Source organism: Rattus norvegicus, chromosome 1, assembly GCF_021556685.1.
Source record: "Rattus norvegicus strain SHRSP/BbbUtx chromosome 1, alternate assembly SHRSP_T2T, whole genome shotgun sequence".
Classification (NCBI taxonomy): domain Eukaryota; kingdom Metazoa; phylum Chordata; class Mammalia; order Rodentia; family Muridae; genus Rattus; species Rattus norvegicus.
In genome coordinates this window covers 23,950,727-23,963,216 of record NC_141534.1, presented here as the reverse complement: position 1 = coordinate 23,963,216, position 12,490 = coordinate 23,950,727, and positions in this window count along the sequence as shown.

Here is a 12,490-nt window from a genome sequence, read left to right as displayed (position 1 = left end):
GGCAGGAAAGACTACACGCCCAAAAGCAGAACACTCTGTTCCCACAACTGGCTAAAAGTAAACAGGAAAACAGGTCTACAGCACTCCTGGCACACAGGCCTAGAGGAAGGTCAAGCCACTGTCAGAAATAGCAGAACAAAGTAACACCAGAGACAACCTGATGGCAAGAGGCAAGCACAGGAACCCAAGCAACAGAAACCAAGACTACATGGCATCATCAGAGCCCAATTCTCCCACCAAAGCAAACACTGAATATCCAAACACACCAGAAAAGCAAGATCTAGATTTAAAATCACATTTGATCATGATGCTGGAGGACTTCAAGAAAGACATGAAGAACTCCATTAGAGAAATGCAGGAAAACATAAATAAACAAGTAGAAGCCAATAGAGAGGAATCACAAAAATCCCTGAAAGAATTCCAGGAAAACACAATCAAACAGGTAAAGGAATTAAAAATGGAAATAGAAGCAATAAAGAAAGCACACATGGAAAAAACCCTGGATATAGAAAACCAAAGGAAGAGACAAGGAGCCGTAGATACAAGCATCACCAACAGAATACAAGAGATAGAAGAGAGAATCTCAGGAGCAGAAGAGTCCATAGAAATCATCGACTCAACTGTCAAAGATAATGTAAAGCGGAAAAAGCTACTGGTCCAAAATATACAGGAAATCCAGGACTCAATAAGAAGATCAAACCTAAGGATAATAGGTATAGAAGAGAGTGAAGACTCCCAGCTCAAAGGACCAGTAAATATCTTCAACAAAATCATAGAAGAAAACTTCCCTAACCTAAAGAAAGAGATGCCCATAAATACAAGAAGCCTACAGAACTCCAAATAGATTGGACCAGAAAAGAAAATACTCCCGTCACATAATAGTCAAAACACCAAATGCACAAAATAAAGAAAGAATATTAAAAGCAGTAAGGGAAAAAGGTCAAGTAACATATAAAGGCAGACCTATCAGAATCACACCAGACTTCTCACCAGAGACTATGAAAGCCAGAAGATCCTGGACAGATGTCATACAGACCCTAAGAGAACACAAATGCCAGCCCAGGTTACTTGATCCTGCAAAACTCTCAATTAACATAGATGGGGAAAGCAAGATATTACATGACAAAACCAAATTTACACAATATCTTTCTACAAATCCAGCACTACAAAGGATAATAAATGGTAAAGCCCAACATAGGAAGGCAAGCTACACCCTAGAAAAAGCAAGAAACTAATCATCTTGGCAACAAAACAAAGAGAAGGAAAGCACACAAACATAACCTCACATCCAAATATGAATATAACAGGAAGCAATAATCACTATTCCTTAATATCTCTCAACATCAATGGTCTCAACTCCCCAATAAAAAGACATAGATTAACAAACTGGATACGCAAATGAGGACCCTGCATTCTGCTGCCTACAGAAAACACACCTCAGAGACAAAGACAGACACTACCTCAGAGTGAAAGGCTGGAAAACAACTTTCCAAGCAAATGGTCGGAAGAAGCAAGCTGGAGTAGCCATTCTAATATCAAATAAAATCAATTTTCAACTAAAAGTCATCAAAAAAGATAAGGAAGGACACTTCATATTCATCAAAGGAAAAATCCACCAAGATGAATTCTCAATTCTAAATATCTATGCTCCAAATACAAGGGCACCTACATACATAAAAGAAACCTTACTAAAGCTCAAAACACACATTGCACCTCACACAATAATAGTAGGAGATTTCAACACCCAACTCTCAACAATGGACAGATCATGGAAACAGAAATTAATCAGAGACATAGACAGACTAAGAGAAGTCATGAGCCAAATGGACTTAACAGATATTTATAGAACATTCTATCCTAAAACAAAAGGATATAACTTCTTCTCACCACCTCATGGTACTTTCTCCAAAATTGACCATATAATTGGTCATAAAACAGGCCTCAACAGGTACAGAAAGATAGAAATAATCCCATGTGTCCTATCAAACCACCACAGTCTAAAGCTGGTCTTCAATAACAATAAGGGAAGAATGCCCACATATACGTGGAAATTGAACAATGCTCTACTCAATGATAACCTGGTCAAGGAAGAAATAAAGAAAGAAATTAAAAACTTTTTAGAATTTAATGAAAATGAAGATACAACATACCCAAACTTATGGGACACAATGAAAGCTGTGCTAAGAGGAAAACTCATAGCGCTGAGTGCCTGCAGAAAGAAACAGGAAAGAGCATATGTCAGCAGCTTGACAGCACACCTAAAAGCTCTAGAACAAAAAGAAGCAAATACACCCAGGAGGAGTAGAAGGCAGGAAATAATCAAACTCAGAGCTGAAATCAACCAAGTAGAAACAAAAAGGACCATAGAAAGAATCAACAGAACCAAAAGTTGGTTCTTTGAGAAAATCAACAAGATAGATAAACCCTTAGCCAGACTAACGAGAGGACACAGAGAGTGTGTCCAAATTAACAAAATCAGAAATGAAAAGGGAGACATAACTACAGATTCGGAGGAAATTCAAAAAATCATCAGATCTTACTATAAAAACCTATATTCAACAAAATTTGAAAATCTTCAGGAAATGGACAATTTCCTAGACAGATACCAGGTATCGAAGTTAAATCAGGAACAGATAAACCAGTTAAACAACCCCATAACTCCTAAGGAAATAGAAGCAGTCATTAAAGGTCTCCCAACCAAAAGGAGCCCAGGTCCAGACGGGTTTAGTGCAGAATTCTATCAAACCTTCATAGAAGACCTCATACCAATATTATCCAAACTATTCCACAAAATTGAAACAGATGGAGCCCTACCGAATTCCTTCTACGAAGCCACAATTACTCTTATACCTAAACCACACAAAGACACAACAAAGAAAGAGAACTTCAGACCAATTTCCCTTATGAATATCGACGCAAAAATACTCAATAAAATTCTGGCAAAACGAATTCAAGAGCACATCAAAACAATCATCCACCATGATCAAGTAGGCTTCATCCCAGGCATGCAGGGATGGTTTAATATACGGAAAACCATCAACGTGATCCATCATATAAACAAACTGAAAGAACAGAACCACATGATCATTTCATTAGATGCTGAGAAAGCATTTGACAAAATTCAACACCCCTTCATGATAAAAGTCCTGGAAAGAATAGGAATTCAAGGCCCATACCTAAACATAGTAAAAGCCATATACAGCAAACCAGTTGCTAACATTAAACTAAATGGAGAGAAACTTGAAGCAATCCCACTAAAATCAGGGACTAGACAAGGCTGCCCACTCTCTCCCTACTTATTCAATATAGTTCTTGAAGTTCTAGCCAGAGCAATCAGACAACAAAAGGAGATCAAAGGGATACAGATCGGAAAAGAAGAGGTCAAAATATCACTATTTGCAGATGACATGATAGTATATTTAAGTGATCCCAAAAGTTCCACCAGAGAACTACTAAAGCTGATAAACAACTTCAGCAAAGTGGCTGGGTATAAAATTAACTCAAATAAATCAGTTGCCTTCCTCTATACAAAAGAGAAACAAGCCGAGAAAGAAATTAGGGAAACGACACCCTTCATAATAGACCCAAATAATATAAAGTACCTCGGTGTGACTTTAACCAAGCAAGTAAAAGATCTGTACAATAAGAACTTCAAGACACTGAGGAAAGAAATTGAAGAAGACCTCAGAAGATGGAAAGATCTCCCATGCTCATGGATTGGCAGGATTAATATAGTAAAAATGGCCATTTTACCAAAAGCAATCTACAGATTCAATGCAATCCCCATCAAAATACCAATCCAATTCTTCAAAGAGTTAGACAGAACAATTTGCAAATTCATCTGGAATAACAAAAAAACCCAGGATAGCTAAAGCTATCCTCAACAATAAGAGGACTTCAGGGGGAATCACTATCCCTGAACTCAAGCAGTATTACAGAGCAATAGTGATAAAAACTGCATGGTATTGGTACAGAGACAGACAGATAGACCAATGGAATAGAATTGAAGACCCAGAAATGAACCCACACACCTATGGTCACTTGATTTTTGACAAAGGAGCCAAAACCATCCAATGGAAAAAAGATAGCATTTTCAGCAAATGGTGCTGGTTCAACTGGAGGGCAACATGTAAAAGAATGCAGATCGATACATGCTTATCACCCTGTACAAAGCTTAAGTCCAAGTGGATCAAGGACCTCCACATCAAACCAGACACACTCAAACTAATAGAAGAAAAACTAGGGAAGCATCTGGAACACATGGGCACTGGAAAAAATTTCCTGAACAAAACACCAATGGCTTATGCTCTAAGATCAAGAATCGACAAATGGGATCTCATAAAACTGCAAAGCTTCTGTAAGGCAAAGGACACGGTGGTTAGGACAAAACGGCAACCAACAGATTGGGAAAAGATCTTTACCAATCCTACAACAGATAGAGGCCTTATATCCAAAATATACAAAGAACTCAAGAAGTTAGACCGCAGGGAAACAAATAACCCTATTAAAAAATGGGGTTCAGAGCTAAACAAAGAATTCACAGCTGAGGAATGCCGAATGGCTGAGAAACACCTAAAGAAATGTTCAACATCTTTAGTCATAAGGGAAATGCAAATCAAAACAACCCTGAGATTTCACCTCACACCAGTGCGATTGGCTAAGATCAAAAACTCAGGTGACAGCAGATGCTGGCGAGGATGTGGAGAAAGAGGAACACTCCTCCATTGTTGGTGGGATTGCAGACTGGTAAAACCATTCTGGAAATCAGTCTGGAGGTTCCTCAGAAAATTGGACATTGAACTGCCTGAGGATCCAGCTATACCTCTCTTGGGCATATACCCAAAAGATGCCTCAACATATAAAAGAGACACGTGCTCCACTATGTTCATCGCAGCCTTATTTATAATAGCCAGAAAATGGAAAGAACCCAGATGCCCTTCAACAGAGGAATGGATACAGAAAATGTGGTACATCTACACAATGGAATATTACTCAGCTATCAAAAACAACGAGTTTATGAAATTCGTAGGCAAATGGTTGGAACTGGAAAATATCATCCTGAGTGAGCTAACCCAATCACAGAAATACATACATGGTATGCACTCATTGATAAGTGGCTATTAGCCCAAATGCTTGAATTACCCTAGGTCCCTAGAACAAACGAAACTCAAGACGGATGATCAAAATGTGAATGCCTCACTCCTTCTTTAAATGAGGAAAAAGAATACCCTTGGCAGGGAAGGGAGAGGCAAAGATTAAAACAGAGACTGAAGGAACACCCATTCAGAGCCTGCCCCACATGTGGCCCATAAATATACAGCCACCCAATTAGACAAGATGGATGAAACAAAGAAGTGCAGACCGACAGGAGCCGGATGTAGATCGCTCCTGAGAGACACAGCCAGAATACAGCAAATATAGAGGTGAATGCCAGTAGCAAACCACTGAACTGAGAATAGGTCCCCTATTGAAGGAATCAGAGAAAGAACTGGAAGAGCTTGAAGGGGCTCGAGACCCCAAAAGTACAACAATGCCAAGCAACCAGAGCTTCCAGGGACTAAGCCACTACCTAAAGACTATACATGGACTGACCCTGGACTCTGACCCCATAGGTAGCAATGAATATCCTAGTAAGAGCACCAGTGGAAGGGGAAGCCCTGGGTCCTGCTAAGACTGAACCCCCAGTGAACTAGTCTATGGGGGGAGGGCGGCAATGGGGGGAGGGTTGGGAGGGGAACACCCATAAGGAAGGGGAGGGGGGAGGGGGATGTTTGCCCGGAAACCGGGAAAGGGAATAACACTCGAAATGTATATAAGAAATACTCAAGTTAATAAAAAAAAGAAAAAGAAAAAAAATAAAATAAAATTAAACACATAGTAAAGGTAAATGAAAAAAAAAAAAAGAAATAGAAGCAGTCATTAAAGGTCTCCCACCCAAAAAGAGCACAGGTCCAGACGGGTTCAGTGCAGAATTCTATAAGACATTCATAGAAGACCTCATACTATTCCACATATCCAAACTATTCCACAAAATTGAAACAGATGGAATGCTACCGAATTCCTTCTATGAAGCCACAATTACTCTTATACCTAAACCACACAAAGACCCAACAAAGAAAAAGAACATCAGAACAATTTCCCTTATGATATTGATGAAAAAATACTGAATAAAATTCTGGCAAACTGAACCCAAGAGCACATCAAAATAATCATCCACCATGATCAAGTAGGCTTCACCTCAGGCATGCAGGGATGGTTTAATATACGGAAAACCATCAATGTAACCCATTATATAAACAAACTGAAAGAACAAAACCACATGATCATTTCATTAGATGCTGAGAAAGCATTTGACAAAATTCAACACCCCTTCATGATAAAAGTCCTGTAAAGAATAGGAATTCAAGACCCATACCTAAACATAGTAAAAGCCATGTACAGCAAACCAGTCGCTAACATTAAAGTAAATGGAGAGAAACTTGAAGCAATCCCACTAAAATCAGGGACTAAACAAGGCTGCCCACTTTCTCCCTACTTATTCAATATAATTCTTGAAGTTCTAGCCAGAGCAATCAGACAACAAAAGGAGATCAAGTGGACACAGATTGGAAAAGAAGAGGTCAAAATATCACTATTTGGGGATGATATGATAGTATATTTAAGTGATCCCAAAAGTTCCACCAGAGAACTACTAAACCTGATAAACACCTTCAGCAAAGTGGCTGGGTATAAAATTAACTCAAATAAATCAGTAGCCTTCCTCTACACAAAAGAGAAACAAGCCAAGAAAGAAATTAGGGAAACGGCACTCTTCATAATAGTCCCAAATAATACAAAATACCTCGGTGTGTCTTTAACCAAGCAAGTAAAGACCTGTACAATAAGAACTTCAAGCCTCTGAAGAAAGAAATTGAAAAAGACCTCAGAAGATGGAAAGATCTCCCATGCTCATGGTTTGCCAGGATTAATATAATAAAAATGGCCATTTTATCAAAAGCGATCTACAGATTCAATGCAATCCCCATCAAAATACCAATCCAATTCTTCAGAGAGTTAGACAGAACAATTTGCAAATTCAACTGGAATAACAAAAAACCCAGGATAGCTAAAACTATCCTCAACAATAAAAGGACTTCAGGGGGAATCACTATCCCTGAACGCAAGCAGTATTACAGAGCAATAGTGATATAAACTGTATCGTTGTGGTACAGAGACAGACAGATAGACCAATGGAACAGAATTGAAGACCCAGAAATGAACCCACACACCTATGGTCACTTGATTTTTTTTTTTTAATGACTCCTTTTTTTTTTTTCCGGAGCTGGGGACCGAACCCAGGGCCTTGTGCTTCCTAGGCAAGCACTCTACCACTGAGCTAAATCCCCAACCCCTGGTCACTTGATTTTTGACAAAGGAGCCAAAACCATCCAATGGAAAAAAGATAGCATTTTCAGCAAATGGTGCTGGTTCAACTGGAGGTCAGTATGTAGAAGAATGCATATTGATCCATGCTTATCACCCTGTACAAAGCTTAAGTCCAAGTGGATCAAGGACCTCCACATCAAACCAGATACACTTAAACTAATAGAAGAAAAAGTGGGGAAGCATCTCAAACACATGGGCACTGGAGAAAATTTCCTGAACAAAACACCAATGGCTTATGCTCTAAGATCAAGAATCGACAAATGGGATCTCATAAAACTTCTGTAAGGCAAAGGACACTGTGGTTAGGACAAAATAGCAACCAACAGATTGGGAAAAGATCTTTACCAATCCTACAACAGATAGAGGCCTTATATCCAAAATATACAAAGAACTCAAGAAGTTAGACCGCAGGGAGACAAATAACCCTATTGAAAAATAGGGTTCAGAGGTAAACAAAGAATTCACAGCTGAGGAATGCCGAATGGCTGAGCAACACCTAAAGAAATGTTTAACATCTTTAGCCATAAGGGAAATGCAAATCAAAACAACCCTGAGATTTCACCTCACACCAGTGAGAATGGCTAAGATCAAAAACTTAGGTGACAGCAAATGCTGGTGAGGATTTGGAGAAAGAGGAACACTCCTCCATTGTTGGTGGGATTGCAGACTGGTACAACCATTCTGGAAATCCGTCTGGAGATTCCTCAGAATATTGGACATTGAACTACCTGAGGATCCAGCTATACCTCTCTTGGGCATATACCCAAAAGATGCCCCAACATATAACAAAGACACATTCTCCACTATGTTCACAGCAGCTTTATTTAAAATAGCCAGAAGCTGGAAAGAACCCAGATGCCCTTAACAAAGGAATGGATACAGAAAATGTGGTACATCTACACCATAGAATATTACTCAGCTATCAAAAACAATGACTTTATGAAATTCATAGGCAAATGGATGGAACTGGAAAATATCATCCTGAGTGAGGTAACTCAATCACAGAAAAGCACACATGGTATGCACTCATTGATAAGTGGCTATTAGCCCAAATGCTTGAATTACCCTAGTTGCACAGAACACATGAAACTCAAGAAGGATGACCAAAGTGCGAATGATCACTCCTTCTTTAAAAGGGAAACAAGAATACCCTTGGCAGGGAATAGGGAGGCAAAGTTTAGAACAGAGGCAGAAGGAACACCCATTTAGAGCCTGCCCCACATGTGGCCCATACATATACAGCCACCAAACTAGATAAGATGGATGAAGCAAAGAAGTTCAGGCCGACAGGAACCGCATGTAGATCTTTCCTGAGAGACACAGCCAGAATACAGCAAATACAGAGGCGAATGCCAGCAGCAAACCACTGAACTGAGAACGGGGCCCCCGTTGAAGGAATTAGAGAAAGGACTGGAAAGCTTGAAGGAGCTCGAGACCCCATATGAACAACAATGCCAAGCAACCAGAGCTTCCTGTGACTAAGCCACTACCCAAAGACTACCCAGAGTCCATGGACTGACCCTGGACTCTGACCTCATAGGTAGCAATGAATAGCCTAGTAAGAGCACCAGTGGAAGGGGAAGCCCTTGGTCCTGCCAAGACTGAACCCCCAGTGAACGTGATTGTTGTGGGGAGGACGGTAATGGGGGGAGGATTCGGAGGGGAAGCCCATATAGAAGGAGAGGGGGAGGGGTTAGGGGGATGTTGGCCCAGAAACTGGGAAGGGGAATAAGAATCAAAATGTAAATAAGAAATACTCAAGTTAATAAAGATTAAAAAAAAAGAAGAAATTAATCTTAAAAGAAAAGAAATACAGGAAAACACAATCAAACAGGTGGAAGAAATGAATAGAATGTTCCAAGATCTAAAAATGGAAATAGAACAATAAAGAAATCACAAATGGAGGCAGCCCTGGTAACGTGAAACTTAGGAAATAGAATAGGAACTATAGAGATAAGCATCACTGACAGAATAGGACAGGCAGAAGAGAGAATCTCAGGTGTAGACGCCCATAGAAGATATACAGCAGTCAAAGAAAATTCTAGGTGTAAAAGTTCCTCACCCAAAACATCCACGATATTTGGAAAACAACAGAAATGCCAAATCTAAGAACAATAGGAATAGAAGAGGATGAAAGTTACCAGTTCAAAGAGCCAGAAAACATCTTCAAGAAAATCATAGAAGAAAACTTCTCTAACTCGAAGAAAGAGATGGCCATAAATGTGCAAGAAGCCTACAAAACACCAAATAGATTGGACCAGAAAAGAAAATGCTCTTGCCATATAATAATCAATACACTAAATATATAGAATAAAGAAAGAATATTAAAAGCTGAAGGGGGAAAGGCTAAATAACATATAAAGGCAGACATATTAGAATTACACCTGAATTCTTAACAGAGACCCTAAAAGTCAGAATGTCTTGCAGACCCTAAGAGACCACAGATGCGAGACCAGAGTACCATTCCCAGCAAAACTGAATCACCATAGATGGAGAAACCAAGATATTCCAAATTTAAACAATATCTTTCTACTAACCTAGCCTTACAAAGGATACTAGAAGGAAAACTCCAACACAAGGAGAGTAACTACACCCAGGAAAACACAAGAAATTAATTATCTCACAACGAACCCAAAAGAAGAGTAATACACACACACATACACACACACACACACACACACACACACACACACACACAGAAAACCACCCACCACCAACAAAATAACAGGAACTAACAATCATTGGTCATTCATATCTCTCAACATCAATAGAGTCTGTATATAGGAAACATATCTCAGAAACAAAAATAGAAATTACCTCAGAATAAAGAGCTGAAAAAATATTTTTCCAAGCAAATGGACCAAAGAAACAAGCCTGTGTAGCCATTCTAATATCCAATAATCTCAAAAGAGATTACTTCATACTCAAAGGAAAAATCCATCAAGATGAAGCCTCAATTCAGAACCTCTAGCCACAAATGCAAGGGCACCCACATTTGTTAAAAAAAAAACTTTATTAAAGCTCAAAACACATTGAACCTCACACAGTAACAGCGGGAGACTTCAATACCCAACTCTCACCAATGGAGAGGTCATTGAACAGAAACAAAACAGAGACACAGTGAAATGAACAGAAGTTATGAACCAAATGGATTTAACAGATATCTACAGAACATTTCACCCCAAAACAAAAGAATACACCTTCTTCTCGGGATCTCATGGAACCTTCTCCAAAATTGACCATACACTCGGATACAAAACAAGCCTCAACAGATACAAGAATATTGAAATAACCTCTTTGCATTGTCTCAGATCACCACAGCCTAGGGCTAGATTTTAATAACAGAAACACCAGAAGCCCCATATACTCATGGAAACTGAGCAACTCTCTACTCAGTGATAACTTGGTCAGGGAAAAAATAAAGAAATTAAGGATTTTCTAGAATTCAATGAAAATGAAGACACAATATACCCAAACTTATGGGACACAATGAAAGCAGTATATGAGAATACCAAGTGCCTTCATAAAGAAATTGGGGAGATCTCATACTAGCAACTTAACAGCACACCTGAAAGGTCTAGAACAACAAGAAGCAAACACGCCCAAGAAGAGTAGACAGCAGGAAATAGTCAAACTATTTGAGTGACTGTATGAAAACCAAACACAGTATATATACATATATATATATATATTCTTTCACATATACATATCACACACACACACACACACACACACACACACACACACACACAAGGTAATATAAATGAAATTGAAAAATAATAGGGGAGACTAAGCCCCAAATGGCCATCTCTTGTCACCAAATGAAGCTTTCAGTATTAGGATTGTGCTGCATCTAATTGACTTGTTGGCCAAAGGGTTCCATAGAAACCTCCAAACTACCCAGGCTGTTACCAAGATTATTGGTTATTCCCCTAAAACTGACCACAAGACTCCACTGTTGAACATAACACCTACATAGCTCATTGCACATGGAGATGTTATGGGTTTGGTTTATTGCTTGAATTATGTTAGTTGGAGTCCCAAATTACACAGGAATTTGCATGTCTGCATGTAGGAGAGTGAGGGTCCCTGCCCCCAGTTGGCTTTGATCGGTAAATAAAGTTGCTGGCCACTGGACACTAATGGCTGGGCAGGGAGACCGAGGCTGGAGTTTTAGGATTCCTGGGCCAAAGAAAAACTGCAAGAGAACGAAGAAGGTTCAATGCCAAGGAAGAAGAAGGTTCAGGCTTGAGAAGTGTAAGACAGAGAAACGGAGAGATCTCTAACACGTAAGAGTTGGGGGTTGGGGCCCAGGAGGGCTGCAGGTAGGGTCTAGGTTAGCAAAGATGGAGTATGGGTTTTAGTAAATAGTAACTTAGGAGTATCAGAGGGGAGGCATCAGCAATGTGGAAGTTTGGGAGGTGTGTGTGTGTGTGTGTGTGTGTGTGTGTGTGTGTGTGTCTTTCACTCAAGAATCCAGAGTGTTGGGGTGGCTAGCGAGGAGCCTTTGTGCATCCACCAGGGAGATGGATTAATCCACTACCACCACGTGGAGATGTTGAGCTGGTGCCTACATAGGGCCTTCATTCCTGTATGCTGGCGTCTTTGGTATAGGAAAGCACGCTGCACAGTTCCAAAAGAGGAATGTAAGCACCAGCCCAGCCACAAACCCTTTGATCTATAATCATGCGCTACCTGCAAGATATGTTAGTGCAACAGTGTCACAAAGCTTGTGGGGGTGACCAACCAACACAATCCTGACGAGGTATCCCAGACACAACTGGAGAGACAGCTTAACTTCTTGAGAGTAGAGGACCCAGGTTTGGTTCCCAGCACCCACATCAGGTGACTCACAACAGCTCTTGTATTCAATTTCAAAGGATCTGGTACACTTTCATGCATAAGGTACACATAAAGTCACACAGGTACACATGAATACATATAAATAAAATAAACCAATAAAATCTTTGAGAGAGAGAGAGAGAGAGAGAGAGAGAGAGAGAGAGAGAGGAAGGAGGAGGAGGAAGAGGAGGAGGAGAAAGAGGGAAGGAGGGAGGGAGAGTCA